Genomic DNA, 21,974 nt, shown 5'->3' with positions numbered 1-21,974 from the left:
AGGCAGGCCAGCAAATCGCCGGACACAGTAGTCCATAGTTTATCCTCCTTTGGATTCCAGCTCCTGATGTTTCTCTCATCAGGTAGGTGCTCTTATAAGCGATTGGTTTTCGTGGACATAAAAGTTACTCTTTGTCTGTGCCATCAAGCATCTGTTACATTATATGTCAAGTTATATTTTCCACTCTGTAATAACGTGTGGAAAAGGAAGCTGCGAGAAACGGTAAGAGTGTTAATCGCGTGTGATATAAACTGACACATCACGCTCTCTCACCGTATGTTGAAAATAAGCTTGCCAAGAACAGCATATAACTTGTATTTAGTGAACTATAATATATCTGTAATTATATATATATATTGGAAATAATTTCTGATCATGAAAAACTATTAAATGTGTTCATTTAGCGTCTCGAAGACTCCGTCAAATTTATTAATGGTAAAATAATTTACAATAAATTTTATTTGTGTAGTAAATAATTTTTTCATGCTGGCACATGAAACAACTGGTTAGTATAACGCAAGACATACGCTGTCTCGATAATCACAAAATGTTTTGCATACACTAATATTTCTAGTCCAGGTGCTTGATACTTTCGTAATGGTAGGTAGAAAACCACATTATATTTATTTTTTTAACTTAATCATACCATGGTCATTTTATATTCACTCTAATGCAGTGTTTCTCAAAGTGTGCGTCGCGGCACCCAGAGGCATCGTCAACTTTTCTCAGAGAGATATTGATGTGTGTGCCTATTTATGTTTTTAATTGGTGGTTTTGTTAATGCATAATGTCTACTAAACCATTTTGTGGAACCATGATGATGAATCATGAATAGGGTAAGAGAGCCACGGGTGTCAAAAGTTTGAGAACCACTGCTGTAATGGCTAGTTAGTCTGAGATCTACAATTTTGAACGGCTAGGTAAAGACAACCATGTCTCCATAGGAAGATATAGAGTTGAAAGTCTGGGGTGGGGGGGGGGGGGGGAACGATGATGAGTGCTGGGGAGGGGCATGATGATGATGATGTGAATTCATATATACGCGTATACATTAGATCAGTTGGCTCTACCTTTGACACTGAGGGAGGGGGGCAATGCCCCCTCATGCCTTCCCCCCCGTACCTCCACCCATGCATGTCTCACATAGGTATTGCAAACTCAGACATTATCTGCACTATCGACGTCAGTACTAACCACGAGACGGCGTGGCATTGTAGTTATTACTCTAATTTTTTGCATTAAGATGTAGGGAAATATAAGGAATAATTCAAAAACTCTTGTCTTAGCATCATTCCAAGAGGGTGACCGATGCTCATTTTATCAAGTATTTTTTTATGTATTATTTTTGTGAGAGGGTAGATGACCTGTCGGTCGTACGCACGTTTTTACTCGTGTTTTTGTTTATCAAACGGAAGTCCGTTGTTTCAGGTTATGTACACAGCGATTACGAGCCTCGACTGACTTCCCAGCTTTATCTGTTTTGTATAAGAACAAGTCATAACTTTTTAAATCAGCCTCATAAAGTAATACCGTAAGATTTAAGCCCTGAAGTAAAGATTTGAGAATACTCTTCATTCTTCTTTTCCTTTTTTACCCTCATTTTTCCCTAAAACTTTATAGTTTTTATGTTACCCGGTACACTCTTGTCTAAGTCAAAATTTACATGTGGGATACTTCTAAAATAATTTTATGGCTTTCAAAAAGTAACGAATTTTCTCTATAAAACGTTAGTCGTAGAAAAGTTTATCTATCAGTCTCGATGGAAATTTTTAATATGCATGATCGGTAAGTGTTCTTGAACACACGTTGCTGTTTATTACTTCCAGCTACAAATATACTATCAAAGTAATTTCATCTCACAGGCGTTAGTTTCCATTACATTCACAGCGGTAAGTAATTGTGTTCGTTAGTTTGACAAAACTAATTATCCAATTCAGATAGTTTCGTTACAGATTTTTTTTATCAGCATGTAGTTCCAACAAATGAAGTAGGATGCATTTAATACCGAAGCATAACAAGTAAGGGGGATATGAATTTTATTTTCATATATTAGGCTCATATGAATTGTACAATAAAAAATTTCCAAATATGAAATTATTCTAGAATCACTATTGACATTGAGAACCACTCACGAATAAAAAATACAATTCAATTAACCAAATTGTTACAAATTAACGTGGAATATCACTCTTTGGATGATTTGCTTCAAGTCGTATGATTACATTAAACAAAAATGCAAAGTAAATGTGCGATAGATCGGACAAAAATTCTCCGTGCTGTATGAGTGCCAGAACAATTATGAGCCTACAACACAAAAAATGAAATAGAAAATACTTGTAATTGATGTCAGAGAAAACATGTCTAATAATGATATTTTTATTGCATTGTTTTTTATTGGAAAAGTACCAATTATAACTTTATATTATTTTGTTTATATAACACAGCAAACTTCATTTTTCTGGATATCAAGCAAAAGCTACACTAAATTGTATCGACTATTGATTCAAAACTGATGCTAAAATAATAGAATCTACTAATCAATTCGAATTACGTTCAGCATAACAGAAAATTATGCGAAAATTCATCACAAAAATACAAAATCATGTGATCCTTGCGTTTCAATGGCCATCTCTTCATTGATGCCGCTGTAAATTTGATTAGAATAGAAACCACATTCAAATGATGATGATAATAGAATGACATGAAGATAAGAAATCTGAAACGAGAACAATAACGTGTGAAAATTTCAATTTCATCAAGAGATATCAAGCACAGCTTTCGTTATCATTAGGGCTGGTCCGATTAATCGATATCTATCAATTGTTAATAACAGTTAAATTTTCAGTTGAGTTAATCAACTCGATCAATCTAATTAAAATTTCTATTAAAAGTATATAAATTAACTTTATTTACTTGACGAAACCAATTAGATGTCTTAAATGTAACCATATTTAAATATTCTTGAATCAATAACTTCAATTTCTTTAAGATTGGGAAATACAAGTCAATTCAACAAAAACTGGGGAGGATTTCAGTTCCAAATTGAGTTTGATCGGAGTTTAAAAAGAAAAAAGCTCAAAATATATTGTCTCCACTGTGAACATCAGTTTTGGCGTTCAGGAAACATGTTTCCCTTCCCCAGTACCATTTTGAAAGCGACCCCCCCCCCCCCATAGATATTTCCCACAGTTTCTGAAGGAAACAAACAACAGTATGAAGATCGAAAGTAGTTTCAAAATCGGCGACTAACCTAAAATAATCGATTGCCTAAAAGAAAAAAAACGGCAAGGTCCGAGTTAAGAAATTCCAGGATATGACAAAATATGTTCAGCATATTAAATTGCTTCATACGGTTGACCAGAATTCCTTAATCTATTCTTATATTTGTTCACATCTAGAAAATAGATGCTTCAAATGAATGAAATATATTTTTACAGCATCAATTCATATTATATAATCACCAATACTACGTTTGTTGTGAATGGTTAGCGTTCAAAAATATTCGATTAGAATTTGATTAATCGATTAAATTTTTTTGATTAACCACTTAAAAATTTTAATCGATTCCCAGTGCTAGTTATCATGTATGTGAGAAATCTTTGGAAAATTCGAAGCTTTTTTATCACAAAGTAAAATGATCTAAAAGAGAGAGCGGAAAAAATTCAATATAATGTGAAGGCAGCACTATAAAGAAAATTCAAAAATAAAAATACGAATTCTTGGGGAAAAGGAGAAAATACGCATAAATATATTGAATTTCGACTTTTGGTTGTCATGCCGCTTTCCGAGAAGAGAATTTCTTGGCAATATTCAAGTTCGTGTTCTTGACTGACAATCACTTGCCTTCGGGTAAATGTGCAGGAAATTCTTAGATGTGTTTCCTATGGCAATGTGCAAACAGAAAAAGAAAAAAAAAACCTTTCTGTGCTCGTCTTCTTTCTTATCTTTGACTGTATAAACGTCTTTGAAACGTTAGAGGGAGACATGTGATTGAACTGAAATATGTAGAAAAATGGAAGAAAAAATCATGTCTCTCTCTCTCTCTTCTGTGTCGAAAAATCTTCTCACATATTTTTCTGAGAATAAGTCTAGAATTTGCTGTAAATATCGAACAGGCACGAGTTGAATTACAGTCAAACTTGGTCATAACGACATCGAAGATTCCAAGAAATGTTGTCGTTATAACCGAAGTTAACGTTTTTATGACCTTTTTTTTACAAAAAAATAGAAACAGATACAATCAAAAATACTGTGTATGAAGTTGTGATTTCATTATAGTTAGGTGACCATGTTTGATCGAGAAAAATACGGGTAATTGTAATCATCGATTTTTATCAAAACTGTTGCTAGCCGCCCGGCAAATTGCTGAATATTCCTTATAAATAACCCTTGGTGAGGATTCAATGTCATAGCGAAGTCTGGTAAAATGCATTTTACGGAAGAGAAATGACAAAATATGTGAGATGAATATTGATAGTCATATTCATTTTTGCATAATTTTAAATTATGTGAAATATCTTCATAATTTTGCCGTTAGAACTGAGGTGTCGTTACAACCGAGGTTGACGTTTTCATACCTTTTTGACGAAAAATAAAATCAGAGTTCAACAAATATTGTTCATGAAGTTTTAGGGTGTTAGGGTGATCAATTCAATCGAGAAAAATACGGGAAATCAGGATAATTAATACGGACATCGCCGATTTTCACGAAACATGTTGTCAAATGTCTACGAAATTACCAAATATTGTTTATAAACATCCCTTGAGGTGAAAAAATATGCCACAGCAAGTCTGCTAAAATGTATTTCACGCAAAAAATTAACGTAGTATATATGTGAGGTGAATATTTGTAGTCAAATTCACACACACATTGTAACATAATTTATAAATTTTGCAAATTAAATTTTTTCCATGATTATAGTTCAGATTGGGAACTAAAGCAAGCTTCGTTGAAAAAAAGCGTGACATTTTTATATAAAAAAATAGTAGGGAAGAACAAAATACGGAAATATGTTTGGTATAGTGTTTATGTCAATGAGCAAGTACATCAAACATACAAATACATGCAAAAACAACGCCACAACAGGCAAAATGCCCAACGAGGTGGCTGAGAGAAGCATGCAATACATTTTTTTTTTCTTCGTTAGGTATAAATAGAACAACACGAATGAATGAAAGCCAGGACATAAATAGAACAGACGAACATTCCCTGGATGTGATCAGCTCTAATCTTAGGTATTTCTTCGTCATTTTCGAAAACACCATAGAAACGGAAACGAGAGTGACGAAAAATTTGCCGTTATATCAGAGGAGGTTTCTTTTCATTGACGTTATAAGCAAGGTCTATTAACATTATTTTCTATGGTAATCATTCTCTGGACTTTCAATAATTGACGTTTTTTTCCGAGGTTTCGTATAGCTGAGGTTGTTATAACCGAGTGTGACTGTATATCAAAAAAATTTCAAGAATAATACTGTCGTAGATGTTACTGGGTGGAAATTTCTTGAAGTAAAAGAGAACAAAACTACAGCAAAAGTCCGTTATAACGAGAGCTCACAACTATGGCGGAATATGTCATTATAAGCGAATTTCAATTTCTTAATCTCGCGAATTGTAGAAAATTTGTGCTGTATCTGCATTATAATCATTTTTTAGATCAATGGTGGTTCTCAACCTTTAGAATCTCGCGGCCCGGTTGAATTCTTTTTTGAATGGAAGACCCGGACATAAATACGACTAATGGAAAATAAATAGGGGAAAATGAAACGATAAATTACTCACGATACGGTTTCACTGATGCCAAGGCCCGGAGGTTGAGAAACACTGTTGTAGATCATTCCGTTCGAATATTAGCGAATGAACAGGACTCTCTAGTCGTTAACTTGATTTTTGGCCTGACAGCAGTCGATTCTCTGAGACGTTTTTGCATAGAATTTCGTATCATAAAAGTGATTTAAAGGAGTAGTTCTCGACCCGGGGCCATATGGGCCCCTGGTGATCTTGGAATATCCCGAGGGTGCCACATATGAAAATCGAGTGAAAGGAAAGCCATGACAGTCTCTCAAGGGGAACACAGAGCTTTGGAAAAAATGTAGATGTGAAGAAATGATGCTTTTTTTATGTGAAAATATGGCGGGAGAACGTGACTACTTATAGAATTCAACAGAACTACCCATAGAACCAGGGTCATCGTAACGCATTTACCAATCCAGGAATGGTCCAGCGACCTCATGTCCACAGGGTGCATACTAAGTGCTGTCTTGACGCATGGGCCCCCGGATTCCAAGGAGAGGCTCTTCATGATAGTGAGATTTAGTTACAATTTTCGAGAGTATGTAGATTGGCGTGGTTGGTACTTCTAATCAGGTAAGGAGAGCCTCAGAAAAATCACTTTGCTCGAGGGCCTATGATGTTGTTAAGATAACTCTGGGCCTACATGATGAGATCTGGTGCCGAGATAGATCTAACACTATAGTTTTCAAGAATAAATGCATAAATATGTAAGATGTTACTTCCAGCTTCAGAACCCGGGGACCCTATGATACGAACTTCCACCAAGAAGGAATTCCAACCCAGTTACCCGTAGACCGACGTTATTTTTGTTCACCATACCTTTACCTCTAAAAAAATCTATTCAATAAGTAAAAAGGGTTTCGCACCTGAATGAGGGTAGGAGGAACCCTGGATAAGATAGGGAGCTAGGAGAAGAAAATATGTTCTATAGAGGGCTATAAGTGAAAAGAAAGGTTAAGAAACACTGATTTATAGAGGACTGATAGAACAAGCAAAATTTTCACTGCATTCTTCATGGACTTGTTAAGGTTTTTCTGCTAATTGAAAGGCATTCTTAGCATGATTTGTTCAGTGACTTTAACATTAGGTATTTGACAATCACTCACTGTAGTGAGATTCTCGTTATAAGCCGTACTCGTTATATTGGACTTTTACTGTGAGGTTATACCATAGACAAGGTCTTGTAAAAAAATTAGGGAGAAAATTATTCAGGTATTAGGTATATTACACTGTCAAGCAATTAGGAATTAAATGGCCCTGCAACTCTAAATCTCGGTCTACTTTCTATTGACTCGAGTGATTATTTGATTATTCTTGTCCAATGAAGATAATTTCATTGTACCTACAGTTTCTAATTGATTTCCAATTGCTTTTCTTCCGTGTCTGTCGCACCGAAAAGTTAGTTCACTGAATGAGATGGTTTTGAAGTCATAAAAACTTGGAATCGCTTTTAGTACACGATACTGGTGTCTTCTAGACCTGCCCTGAGTAACCGCGTGTTCATCTAATACGGAAACTACATGCGATGACGCTTATGCCATTGGAAGCTTATTCTTATTAAACGAAATTTCCTTCCGCCTACAGAGCATTTTTCTATGATTTATACAGTATGTGATTTGTGAATCTCCTCCGAGCAATCCTCACTCTAATAAATATATTTGCGACACATAGATAAGAGAATTCTGATTTTTTTCTTCTCTCGTACTTTGGACACGTTTCCATAGCAATAGATACGGCAGGTCAAACAGAAATGATAAAAAGAGAAGCAAAAACCTCAATCCAAAATTGTTGGATAGTTTTGTTTTAAAGAAAATTAGTATCCGCTTTACTTTTTCTAGCAATTAACACATACTTTTTTAGGAACAAGTTTTAGTGATATTTAATTTTGAATCGATTGATTCGATATTACATTTGTAAGTTTTTAAGAAAAAATATGTCAAGTTCTTATACAGGGTGATTCTAATTTCACGGGACAAACTTTAAGAGGTGATATAAGACACCTAAACAAGAATTTTTGATCATAGAATGTGTTGTCCAATCTCAATAGCAAAGGCGGTAAAGAGTGTTTTCAGAGAGTGCCTAACAGCACCTCACCAAAAAATCAAATATTTTTCCAACAGATTTGCTGCTATATGTGTTATCAACCATTCCAGGGTACATATGCACCTTCGAAATGGATTGGAGTTTGTTTTTCATTGGTGCAAGGACCATCAAGATTATTCTGCGCCAAACAATGATCAAGCGGTACAATGACTTGTAATAGAATTTGCGTTATCCAATTCGCACCATAAGGACTACCAGATTACAATACCCCGCACCATCGAATGGGCGATTGCATTCATTTCAGCAAATCCGTCAGAAGAATATGATATATTTGCTTTTGGTGAAAAGTGCTGTTGATCACTCTCTAAAAACACTATCTACCGCCTTCTACTGTGATTGGACCACACATTCTATGACCAAAAATGTTTGTTTAGGAGTCTTGTATCACCTCTTAAAGTTTGTCCCATTTAGAATCACCCTGTATTATGTGGAATTTTAATTATTTAACTCTCGACTCGAAGAGCGTATGGAGTCTCGTTCGTATTACAAATCTAGTAGTGGTTCAAATGAATGTTTGACGCTCAAATCTGTGATAAGATTCTACGCTTCACAATCATGAATTGGTGAGAACGATTAACGCAACATTATAATCTTCCAACATCACCAAGCGATTCATATGTTAAAACTAATAATATGCATCAGCGGAAGGCGTGCTATCACGTACCTGTCTTTAGCTGACAAAGAGAGAGGGATACCACCCTCATACATGCCTCATATAATAACACCGGTTAACCATCACAGGAAGCGATCGCATTCATGTATGTTTCATTTAGAATTTCTGTATTTCACTACAGGTGAAACGGCTTTCAGCTAACATTCACACGCTGCATTAATTTCCAGTCGGCAACTTCAATTCATTTCATTCGATATATTGTTCGCATAACAGCGGCAAACTTTCGAAATGCCGTTTCAGCATATACACACGACGAACATGAATGAATCGAAGCGTTTATTAAGCATTTCTCTTTTGTCCGGCGCAACTGATTCAAAATACGATTTCTGATTTATAGAGGAAGCGTCTCTGATTTGAAACAAACCCGTCCGTGAGGAACAACCGAGACTTTAATTCCACACGCTTTGCTTATCTCTCTCAACGACACAAACTTCTCTTCTCCTATCGATACATACACACAATCAATTATCTGAACTGAAATTATCTGCGAAGCACTTTATTTACAACAAAACTGACGCTCTCTTCGTTTTACTAAACTTATTTTTTTTTTAATTTCAAGTATAGACTAACCACTACTTTTTGAACATATCTATATTATATACTTTTTCCGGTAGTGTATCACACAGACAAAAATACATAATAATAATAAATTAGTAGAAGATTTCCGGGTGCAGAGGGAATTGTCCCAAATGTCTCGTTTATACATTAGGGGTCTTCAACATTTTGCATCCGAGGGCAATAGATTCGTGAAGTGACGCGGCCCACATTTAATGGAAGGGGTGAATCATTGAAGTTGGGAACCCGTCCTCTTCCCACTTGGTGGCCCATGCAATGAAAAAATTATGGTTGTTATGTGAAATTTGTCAACTTGTTTTCCACAAAAAATATAGCCTTGATAAATCTATAAATAAATAAATTAGAATTATCAATAATTAATTAATAAACATTAATTATTAGGTAATGTTTTATTAATCTGAGATCTTTTGAGCTCGCTCACTCAGAATTTTGTTCAAAAATACCCAGTCCAGTCTGATGTTTAAAAAACACAAAAAAAACTTTTATCTTGGAATAGTAAATTCCTTAACAAATTTATTGCAAGGTTTTTTTGCCTCAACCACTATTGATAAAAAAATTTTGATGTAATTCAGAAATTTTTCTCCTATTGCTTTTCTGTGATCAAATTTAAACTCTCTTATTGCTTCAAGATGGAAACTAGTCAGTAAGAATTCTGGTCAATATTTGATATTTCTGTAGTTATATTTCCAATTGTTCGCGCGATAGGAGAAGAAATGCCTCTAAAATGAATAATAACTACTATCATACTTGTGGAATGCTGATTTCATTTTTCACTAATTGGTGTCTTGACGGGCCACTAAAATGTCGTTGGTGGGATACGGGTTGAAGACCCCTAATTTGCATCTAATGGTAGGCATCTGCAATGGTGACGAAGGGGGAAAGACTAAATGATTCTCCTCGGCTTGTGTGTCCAGAGACGACTGACCGCCAATTTTCTACTGATGATACCAGCCATGAAAGCCCATATTTTAGCATCACGATAATTGTTTTCAATTTTTTTAAATTATGAAAGAAAAATAAAATATAAATGACTAATATATATATATATTAGTCATTACTATCATACTTTCAAACAAATATTTTTCACCTTTTAAACTCGAGCTGAGATCTTCATATTTTATAAACTTCGGCGTAAGCCTACTCACGAAGATTTAATTTTTGGTACATAGACTGTAATCGAATTTTTCATAAAATGGTTTTGATTTACTATAGAGAGAGAGAGAATCGTAAATTTTTCTCCTACAATCCTCCTATAATTTCTCCTTTTCCTCCGAAAATCCTCCTTTAAAAAATTGATTGACTAAAATTGATTTAAAAATTTATTGACTGAAATTGATTTAAAAATTTATTGACTGAAATTGATTTAAAAATTTATTGACTGAAATTGACTTGAAAATTGATTGTTGAAACTGATTTTAATTTCCCAGAATATCACTTAGAAGCATCAATTCCGAAACGAGCTCAAAATATAAAATGGCTTTACTTCAAAAATATAAGAAAACCATATTGCTTGAGAGCAACACTGCCAAATAAAAGGTTAAACAAGTTCGTAAAAAATCCTGGTAAAGAGGTTCAGCACCCTCACAATCTTATAACTGGAAACGTTCTATAACACAATACATATTTTGAAATGAAATTTTACACAAAAATTTTACTCAAAATACTTTGATCAAATTAACAAAAATTTATTGCAAAATAAACGAAATACATCTCATTGGATTATTTTTTTTTAATTGCGATCAATTCCATTATACATATTATAAAGGAATGTACTCATGTGACTCTGTATACTGCCAAGATAGAGTCTTAATTAATGAATATGTAAGCACGCGCGCAGTTTATTCTATAAATAAGTTATACACAAATTTTTAAATTAAAAAACATATACACATAACTAAAAGTTACTTCAGTTACGATATTTCTTGGTATAAGCACCACAGAGGGGGGAATGATCAAAATGTGTTTGTAAACTTGAGAGCGACATTATTCGATTACACTAATGGACACATTGGATACCGCTAATAACGTTTTTCAAGAAACCGTCATGAAGAACGTTCTACACTGGAAAACTCTTTAAACGGGAAATCTCGATGAGTAGGGCTATTAGTAAAAGTTGGAACCACGAAAAAAAAAATAATAATAAGTCGTAGGCTACTAAACAGGAAAACGTTCTAAGAGGGAACGTTGTAAGAGGGAAAGTAGGATCCACTGTAATTACCGTTTTCTTGTAGGCCTACTATACAGAATTTGACAAATAAACACGAATTAAAAAAATACCTGAAAAATATTCAGAATCGATTTTGAGTAGTTGAAATGCAATTCAGCTGATAGTATTGAAAGTTAAAGTAGAACCTGTGGTATAGTGACCACCAGACTAGAGTGCACTCTGTCTTAGCGAATATAGTTCTAAAAATAAATAATGCAAACACTGTTACGCGTGTACATCTATATATCGTTACCAAACATATATAGCTAGCGTGCACGACCTTTCGAAGAGCGCGGGCCACTTCATTGGTTTGAAAACGTGTCGCGGGCCAAATTAGTTACCTGTAAGTGTGCCGTGAGCCATTTTGATCAGAAACAGCGTCCTGGTTCACTTAAGTGATCTGTAAATGTGCCGCAAAAAACTCAAGTGATCTGGTAATGTGCCCTAAGTCACTCAAAAGATCTGTAAATGCGCCGCGTGCCACTTAAGTGAAGTACGAATGTGTTGCAAGCCGCTTGAGTGAACTGCGACGCTATTCTAGATTAGTTAAGTGGTATATAAATGTGCCGTCGGGCCAGCCACTTAAGTGGTCTGGGAATATGTCACTGTTCACTTAAGTGATCTGGTTATGTGCTGCTTAGTTCATTTTTACAAAAGTCGCAGGCCACATTTGGCCCGCGGGTCATAGGTTGAGCATGTATGATGTATAGTGACAAGTAAAGAAAGCAGTGGTAAATTTCGATAGATTCTGTGTGTTCAATAACGTTCATTGTCATTCTTTGAATCAGATTTTCGGAAACAAAAACCTGCATACGCGCGGCAAGCTCAAAAATCCTGATGTTAAAAACGTAATTTGCATGGTGCTAATTCCAAGCAATGCGAAAATTAAAAGGGATTCACGCGTATTAGCGTCTCGTGATTGTTATCAGAGAAAGGAAACAACAACTGTGAAACATCGTTTATAAACATAAAACATTTACTAAGAAGGCGCAGTTCCCATATCACCATATATACGAAGTGTAGCACGGATAACAGTTATAACATACTGTACACGGAACAAATTAAGCGGTGAACTCGAAAGGCAGATAATTTCACGCCATCATACCGATAAAAGCGAGCGCTTTTTCCGTGATATCCTATCCGTGGGGTGTATTGCGTGTGTGGTCGGGAAACAATTGTCCTGCTGTATTGTTGAGGTACTTTGTCACTCTTTTCATCAACCCAATGGGGTAGGCTGTTCCCAGCCACTTCGCAGGCTCCGTTCTCTGCAGGAGATTATTATTATACTACCAGTACCACCACACTAGATCGGTTCCTTTATAAACGACCGGTGATCCCACACCCGATAATGGTACAGTATATCCTCCTCCCTCCAATTCATAGTTTTTTATTCCCAAACCCTGTTCCCGGGATCAAACGACAGGAGGTCATCGTTAATATCAATCGAATGAACACCGTTTGGCAAGCCCCATTCTTTCATTAGAGCAACTTTTATAACATTGATGGCCAAACTTGCTCAAAGCATTTTGTGTTGTGGGCTGTAATAATAGAGTTTACTTTATTTACAAAGGGTATCTTGTAGTTTACCATTATTGAACGCTCAGACATAGTGATATGGGTGGAGTTGAAACAAAGAAAACTCCCACTTTTCATCGCATGTTGGCATGATTTCGACTTACGAAATCTTAACACACTCTCAGACTTTTATGCGCAGTAGAAATTCATGATGTAAAATATCTTTAGCTTTACCACGCATTTTAAATTTAGATATGGTCTGGTGATTAAGTGAGGGGGGGGATTGGTGCACGATATTGTCTTCGCATGGAAAAAAAAATCTCCTTCCTTTAAGGAACATTTAAAAATGTTCTATTCACTTTAGGCACTCAATTTTTGTTCTCAAATTCTATGAACACTTTTATACAATTTAACGAGAGTTTGGAATTTTAATTGTTGGAGTTTTTTTTCGAATTTTGAAAAACTTGCAGCTTTTTCAAAAATTACTGAAATTTACTGCTATTTTGTGCCGTGAAATTTTTTTAACGAGAGGATTGCTTATTAAAATAATTTGAAGTGCGTAACACCTTAGTGTTGGAGATCCACAAAGTTTCAAGACATTGGAGCAACTGGTATTATAAAAATGTTCTTTGCCTGACAAAAAACTTGAGAAAAGATCATTTTAATGTAGAAAACATGTACATGATGCCTGCCAGCAGTTTATATTAAGTATATACTTTTAGTGCAGGTAGAAAAACTCAAATATACGGTTAGACGCAGTAAGTTTTATAGTAGCCTATTCGAAAATTGAAAATGTGTTTTTTCAGAAAATTTGCGTGCACCAACTCTCTTAACCGTTTGTGGTTCATCCCTATAAAAACATATTATTTTTGAAAAAAAAAACGGATGTAAATTGGTGCTGTTAGCATATTTTTAATTTAAAAACTGCATCAACTCAGCAATTTAAAAAATCCACTCTTATTAGTTAATTTGCCAAAATAATTACTTAAGGGTAAATATATACAGTTTGTATTGATTTTTCAATGTTATCTATAAACAGATAAAATCTTGCTTAGTGCGGTTGAATAGTTTCTCTTGAATTTCATTTCCCATTTCCTCAATTTGGTGCGATTTTATAAATCTCCGAACACGTAAAATTTCAGCAGCTCTCAAAAAATAACACCGACAAGAAACCAACTAACTCTTTCTAGATAAAAAATTATTGTACTTAGACAACCGTATTTGTATTGACATGACACTATAAGATGTACTTTATAAAATACCAAAAAAATTAAGAAAAGAAATAGGTACAATGGGGGGTTTATTTTTGACCATGTACAGTGTTTGCCATGTATATTCAAATACACATGAACCATAGAGGTTTAACCTTTAGAGAGATGCGAGATAACAAAAAAAGATCCAAAGATAGTTAAAAAGGACCCAAAAATCGGAAGAGCAAATTATTGAAGACAAAATAAGAAAAAAATACACTTTGGTGCTATAAAAATGAAATGTTTTTATAGAAAGCTACACCACGAGCACAGGGTTTTTATGTAAACAGTTGAAGAAAGTTGAATTTATGTGTTTAAAATTTAAAAATATACAACAAGTGTAGAAACTGAAAGTTCCACCGCAGACAGCGTGCTGGATAGAAAGTTCGAGCGGGCCGTAAGTTTGTAACCTCTGTTCTTAAAGGTTCACAAAAACGCTGCCTTAAAGAATTTTCTGTTGCAATCTATGACAATCTACAAACGTGTGGGAGGAAAAAACATTCAAAGATTCAATGTTCCTCAGGCTTATTTAGCTTTTTTAATCAATCGTCTTCTTCGAAGGTCATTAAAACAACTTTTCCAGGAATCATTAAATTGCTCAATTTCCTTTTCTAATGTATTGCTTACGTGATTTTATTGAACGTTCTGACCTCGGAAAGTGACTTGCTCCGTGGTATGGATCCGAATTCATGTCTCAACCATGAAAAAGTCCATTTTCCCTCTTTGCCCCTCATTCTCCTCACAACTATTATATCACTACAGCAGCACTATTGAAGCTCCCTTGAACAAACAGAGCTGCAGCAGCAAACTGTCCAGAATTAAGGTTGCGAAGAATAGAAGAGAGTAAGGCATATATTCACGCGTTAGGGCTAGTATTGTATAAACACGACGCTTCTGCGAGCATTTTGCCATCAATAAAAGGCCGACGACAAGCCCACAGAAAAGATTTCCCTAAACACACATTCGTTCTGGAAAGAGTCCAAAATGCCAAATTTGGCGTGCAAGGGGGGCTTCCAAATTGCTGAACATTAAGGAATAATGAAATGGGCGTAACTTGAAATAATTTCCTGCAGAGACGACCAGCGGCTTGATCATTGGCCGTGATTAAAACTTCACCAAATTACACACATAGCGTATCTCTTTTATCATTATAATAAATAAGAGACGGTGCGAATTTATTCAAACTGAAAGAGTTATCATAAGCGATGAATTGAGGTCTCAATAAGACTGATTTCTGAAAATTCTAGGCAGCAAAAAGCTTCCTCTAAATGGTCTCCGATGATGACAAAGGTCATCCGCAGGCAGACAACGATAATTTACTTCCAAATATCAATTGTAAAATTATTCAATTGGTGTAATTGATATTTACACCAATATCCTTTGGGTTCAAATAAAAATTATAGCTTCATACTTGGTATCACCATATCATCTAGGAAAATGCGAGAAATTGCGACGTTAAATCCGTGGTATCGCTAGCTGTAGCCAGAAAATGCAATTTCCGACAAATTTGCTAATTATTGCAAAAATTGCTGAAACAAAGGGCTGCTGCAAATCACATTAAATAAAGTTGTATTTTTCGAAAAAATACATTGGTCGTGACTATATTTGACCATATTTCATTAAGGAAACTAAGGGTCTTAAATACGTCAAAATACGGGACATCGTCAATTGTACCAAAAACGTTGCCCTAAGTCGGCAAAATCAACAATTCTTGCTAAAATTGGTGAAAAATTGCAAATGCTTAGGAATTGAAGGACTACTGAAAATCCCCGTGAATAGAAATGTAGCCATAATTATAATATGATTTATAAGCTATTCAAATTATCGTCATTCACAAGTTTAGTAAGCATTAACAACACATTCAAATATGCTTCGTTGAAAAAAACACGGGACAAATGTATTAAATAGCCAGAACAGATAAAAATCTGGACGTTCTGACAGTTCCGTAAAATATGGGACACCATCATATTGTTTGTTTGTGGTCCATTGTGTAACACCATTGTAAATTTGTGGTCTGTCGTATTGTTTCAGATATTTTGCTAGTCCTTGGGTTCAGAAAGGTTGAAAAGCACAGCCTATGCCCCCCCCCCCCTTTGGACCATATTTTCTTCTTGTGGCCCTTGTCTTACCCAGGGCCCCCATAACCTCATAAAGGTGCGGGGCCCTTTCTATTTATTCATCTCGGAAGCCTTTGCGACCCAAACGTAGATCGCGACCCATAGGTTAAGCACCCCTGATCTACGGGCAAAGTGATGTTCTTTGGCCCTATACTTAGGTGGAAGTAACCGTAATCGCTTTACATACATACTGTATTTGCACTCAGAAATCATAGTACCAGACAATGCCGTAAATAGAAGGAGCAGGGGGAACTGCCCCGGACGGTAAAATTTGGGGGCGACAATTTTTTAGGTGGGAACAAAGAACACCGTTACAAAATTATCGAATTTTATAGCTGTGGGGGCGGCAAAATAATGTTTGCCCCGGGAGGCAAAAATCCTAGTTACGGCCCTGGTACCAGATGGCACTATGTAGGCTTCGTATGGACACGACGACACACGTATAATTATCGAACTCTTTTTTTTTTATTTCATGGTAATAAAAAAAGCCATTCGGCAATAAATTTGGGCAATAGTGCCTCTGCCCAGCGAAAAAATTGCGAATGCGCCCCCAGGACCACTGCTCTACGGTATCTGTATGCAGGGAACCATAGTAGAATGGCTGTCGGAGGGAGAACCGAGTATCTAATTAATTATTTAGTTACTAATTATTAAGATTATACCTAGGGCTGCAACGAGATACTCTTTCAGCCGCAGCAAGCATGCATTTTGCCCCTCTCGTATAATTTTGAATAATTGGTTGAATGAAGTAAGCAAGAATCTTTGAAGTAAGCAGCACCCCTTTGTCCAGTGCCAGAGACACCAGATCCACTTGCATCCCCTCCGGGTGATAGAAGGGGGTGGAGGTTCCGCCGAATTCCTAGTCCAGAGGGTTCAATGTCTGGATATTGAGGGTTCCCTGCCTTGGACTGAGTTTTAAGCTATAACGTACTTTAGAAGAAGTAAAAGTCAAAATTTAATCAAAGTATTTTTTCCGTTTTGCGGTCCCTAAAATTTAGCGGCCCGATTGTCTTTTTTTTTTTTCCTCCAAGAACCCGACTTTTTATTACTATGTAGTAACTAAGTAAAATACTATGTAGTACGTACGTTTTGTACAGCAATTTCAGTTTTAAAGGGACTAGGATGCCCTTAGCCCCTATAATGGGTAGCTGGTGTAATAAAATATTGACTCCCTTGAATTTACGTAGACCATTTTAACTTTCTGGGGGTCGCTGAGAAAGAGGAGCAAGTTTGACCGATTTCTTTGTAATGGTGAACAATGGCATTGTCCCCTAATTGCTTACTTAAAAGCATTGGCAAGGCAGTTAAAATCTATCAATGTCTCAGCGTCGTTCACCATCAATCCAATCACCAACTCTTCTCAATCACTCTCTCATCTTTTGCAACCTTTTCACGTTTTTCATTTTCTGAAACTCATCCAATGACATCTATATTTTATTCAAGAATCAAAATGCAGTTTGTATTCTAGTACTGCCTTTATTTGTCTTTTTCTTTCAAATAAAACCAACATTTAAAAGCATTTTTTATTTTTTTCGGAAATAATTTGAGTTTTTCTCTATAATCCGAGGTAGCCTAATTCCCATCCACCTCAGATTATCGAGACCAGAGGCTGGTCATCCCGTATATATGGGACTCATATGTGTACGCTGGAGAGGGAAGATGCATTGCATTGCCTTTTCAGAAATTATTGGGGGGCTCATCCCCCTTACAGAATTTATTGCGGTGGTGGGGGGGGGGCGCTCAAATGGATTTAGTCTCAAGGTTTCGGTGCCTATGACTCTAATGTATGATAAATTTTATCAGTAATGTCGGATTTGTTTGCGCATGTTGATACATGTGAGGAAAGTCAACATATTACAAAACTGATATTTTTTTTTTCTATGCTTATAACTTTTTTATACTTATTTGAATTTAATTTAATTTAATTTTTATGGCAAGTACGTGTAGTGCAACCATCACGTTCGGGACAAACTGATAAATGGTTGAAGTTAAGTGATATTTTTACAAATACAAATACAATGCCACAACAGGCAAATTGCCCAACGAGGTGGCTGACTTAAGAACATCATGGATCCCCGAGCCATTTTTTTGAGGCCCTACCTACTACTGCTACACCACACATGCACCCCGCCCACACACCCCCCCCCGCCCCCCCCCCGCCCCCCCCCGAGGAAACCCCCAACGAATCGGTACATGCGGGAATGTGCGTGTACGTGTAGTGAAACCTGACGTGAAGTTTTTTTTGTTTCTCTGTAATGCTTGTTATGTGTAGTGCTGCCATCTGCCACCAGTTTTTTCTAACTATGAGTGAAGTGTTATGGTTGAATGATTTATCGTTGTAGGACTGTTGCTCTCTGTGGCGAGACTTTTTAACGGGGAGATCGGCTCGCATTTGCGCCTTGAAGTTGGGAACCACAGAAAACCAACTTCAGCCGACCACCACTGTGGGGTTCGAACCCGGATCCTCGCATCGCGAGTCCGTCACTATAATATATATATTTTCCGCATGATTTTTCTATATTTATCAAACTTACCGACTCTTCATTCGGGAATTATTCATAATCACCAGTAAAAGTGATAAGGGAAAGGGGGGGGGGGGATAATGGAAAAAATTTTACTTTTTCATTTTTTTCAAAGGGGAATAAACGAATTTAACTTTCTTTTTTTTTTGTTTTATTAACAAACATACATATTTATGTTGTATGAAAAAAATATTCAATACAAATAATTTACGTTTCTTTTGGAGTGATGATCGATTTTATACACCAAATCTTTTGTCCTCGAGGTCTAATGGGGTGGTCTAATGGGACAAGAAAAATAGATCCACAAAGAAATTGATAAACACTATAAAAAGCTTTACTAAGCCATGGTGTAGCTCTTTGATGCCACTACCGAATATTAAAATTCTTCTTCTCACTTGAGAGAAAACACTTATCTCTCTATGCTTGTCCCATTAGATCCCAAGGGCCGAAAGTTTGTATTTTTGTAATCTAAACAGCACACACATGTTTATCACAAGAAAATTTAACTGAGATTTATGAAAAGTGCAATGTTCAACGTATACAAATTAGCTGTATCTTCACCAATGTAAAGAAATTCTATATTTCAAAATCATTCAAACAAAAAAAATCAAACTTACATTTTAGGGTGAAAAACTGATTTTCGTCTTTCTAATTCCCTAATAATCAGGAACGGTTTACTTTTTGTGATTAATGACAACAGCTTCATTGTTGTCATTCAAATGTGAAAGAAATATTTGAGAGGAAAAAAACAAATACGCAAATTAGGCCTTATCCTATTAGCCTCCACTTTCCGAGACGATTGGTGATAATGTATAATAACCGGCGATTATTCATGATCACCGATTTATCACGTTTACCGTGATATGTAGATAAAAATCAAAACTAAATTCATAAAGAAAAGATATATGTTTGTAGTGTTATCAAAACGAGAATGAGGGAATTCTTTTGTCATAGCGATGAGTCGATGATAAAATCTAGAATAGGATAGTGTGATGTTCGTGAAAGCAACCCTGGTGGGCCAAAACGCAGGTGGTAAGAGAAGAGCTGCTATGCGGAGTCATATTTGCAGTTTGGTTTATGCCCGGGTGGCCATCATTTAGAACATGTCCGCCATTGCTTTGTGGTTATGTTGACTGACGGAGGGGGCTCCTGCGAAGCATTCTTTTAGGCCTCGGCTCAGACGCTTCCTCATAATAACAACTGAACTTAACTCTGCTTGCTGATCTCTGGGAGGATGAAAAATAAAAATGGAAAAAGGCCATCTCTTGTAAAGCCCTTCCCACTGCTGCTATCGACTTCCTACCGAAAAAATAAATAAATAAATAAAAGGAAAGCGCTAACTCTCCCATTTCAACTTACTCTTCTTTTACCTATTTTTCTATAATCGATTTTGCATTGTTGTATACGGATGCGGGTCTAGCCACATTTCAGGGTAAGACAATTCGGCACCGCGACAACTCAGTGCGAGACAATTCAGCGCAGTGATCGTTTTTTGTAAATAGCTTCTCCCTTTTTCCGGAATTTGCATTGGCATATTTTCAAAATGCTTTGAAATGATTTTAAAAATACGTTATATGGCTAGAATCAGGTATTTTTTTCTGCTACAAATGCAGGGTGATTCTAAATTCATGGGTCAAACTTTAAGAGGTGATATAAGACTCATAAACAAGCATTTTTGGTCATAAAATGTATGATCGAATCGCAATAGCAAAGAGGGTATTTTTTTAGCAACATCTTCTATAGCAGAAAGCCTCCGTGTGAAGCTTTGACGTCACTGAAGTCGTACGTTTGACCTGTAGCCATTGGATATAGCAGTCCGACGTATGCGGAATCTTTACCTTTTCTATTTTTTGGAGTATATGCAACGACTATAGGTGAAATGGACGACTTCAGTGACGTCACGAGCTTCACGCGCACGCTTTCTGCTGTAGAAGGTGTTGGTTTTTAGAGAGTGATCAACAGCACTTTTCATCACCAAATATATATAAATATATCATATTCTTCAGACGGATTTGCTGCGATGAATGCAATCACCCATTCGAGGGTGTGGGGTATTGTAATGTGGTAGGCCTTCCCATGGAGCAACCTGGTAACGCAAATTCAACCAGAAGTCGTAATACCGCTTGATCATTGTTTGGCGCAGCATAATCTTGATGGTCCTTGCATCAATAAAAAACAAACTCCAATCCATTTCGAAGGTGCATGGAATGGTTGATAGCACATATAGCAGGAAATGTGTTGGAAAAATATATTTGTTTTTTGGCGAGTTGCTGTTAGGCACTCTCTAAAAACACTCTTTACCGCCTTTGCTATTGAAATTCGACAGCACATTCTATGATCAAAAATGCTTGTTTATGAGTCTTATATCACCTCTTAAAGTTTGTCCCACGAATTTTGAATCATTCTGTATGTCGTCGTCATGAAATGTATCATCATGTCATGTCTTCATGAAATGAATCGCAGTAAAAGTAGTTACTATTGGAACTGAAAATTATGTACCTACTATTCCTTGTAGAAATTGTTCTGATGTTCGATTCTCGTGATTTTCTAGTACAGGGTGTTTCAAAAACAATCATCACCCGATTTGAAATGCGTATATTACGAAAAATATTGAACACATAGACACTTAAGATTAATTTTATATATTACATGGCAAATCATAAAGTTTTTTTTATAAACCAAATTAAAGGTACTCAATATGTCCACCTTGGGATGCACAGCATATGTCTGTACGGTAGTCAAATTCGTTCCAAACTTTTGCGAGCATGTTTGCACTAAGAGTGGATTTCTGTGGACTACGGGCGAAACTCTGTCGGATGCGTCTAACATTTTCGTCTGACATGCGGGGACGGCCAGGGGATTTCCCTTTACACAGACAACCCGTGTCTCGGAATTATTTATACCATAGCCTAATGCTCTCAGCGGTAGGAAGTTCAACACCAGGGTATTGTCGATGAGCAGTTGTTATGGACTCGCACTTCGGACTCACACTTCGCGAAGCTTAGAACACAAAACGATTTCTGTTGTGCAGTGGCCATCTTGACAAACACTGAAGTGGTGACCAAAGGAAGAGCGTTAGTGCTACTTGGTAGGTAACTGCATAAAACTCGAGATTTCCCTCTTTCTACCAATACATTATTCGATCAAAACGGATTGAAAGCTGAATAGCTATGGTTTTTTAAATCGGATGATTCTTTTTGAAACACCCTGTATTTCAA

The 21,974-nt window shown here is 36.2% G+C and overlaps 1 protein-coding gene across 4 annotated transcripts in view; it reads left to right on the top strand.

The window, feature by feature from the left end:
- Positions 1-21,974, top strand: part of LOC149085148 (silk gland factor 1-like) — a 171,448-nt gene that overhangs the window by 18,879 nt on the left and 130,595 nt on the right. The window lies entirely within an intron of this gene.

This window comes from Pholcus phalangioides, unplaced genomic scaffold (genome assembly GCF_987345545.1).
Source record: "Pholcus phalangioides strain wild (caught in Gottingen) unplaced genomic scaffold, Ppha-v1.0 ptg000007l_1, whole genome shotgun sequence".
In the NCBI taxonomy this organism is placed as follows: Eukaryota; Metazoa; Arthropoda; class Arachnida; order Araneae; family Pholcidae; genus Pholcus; species Pholcus phalangioides.
Note: the sequence above shows the minus strand (reverse complement) of the source record. Positions and strands in the feature narration are given on the sequence as shown.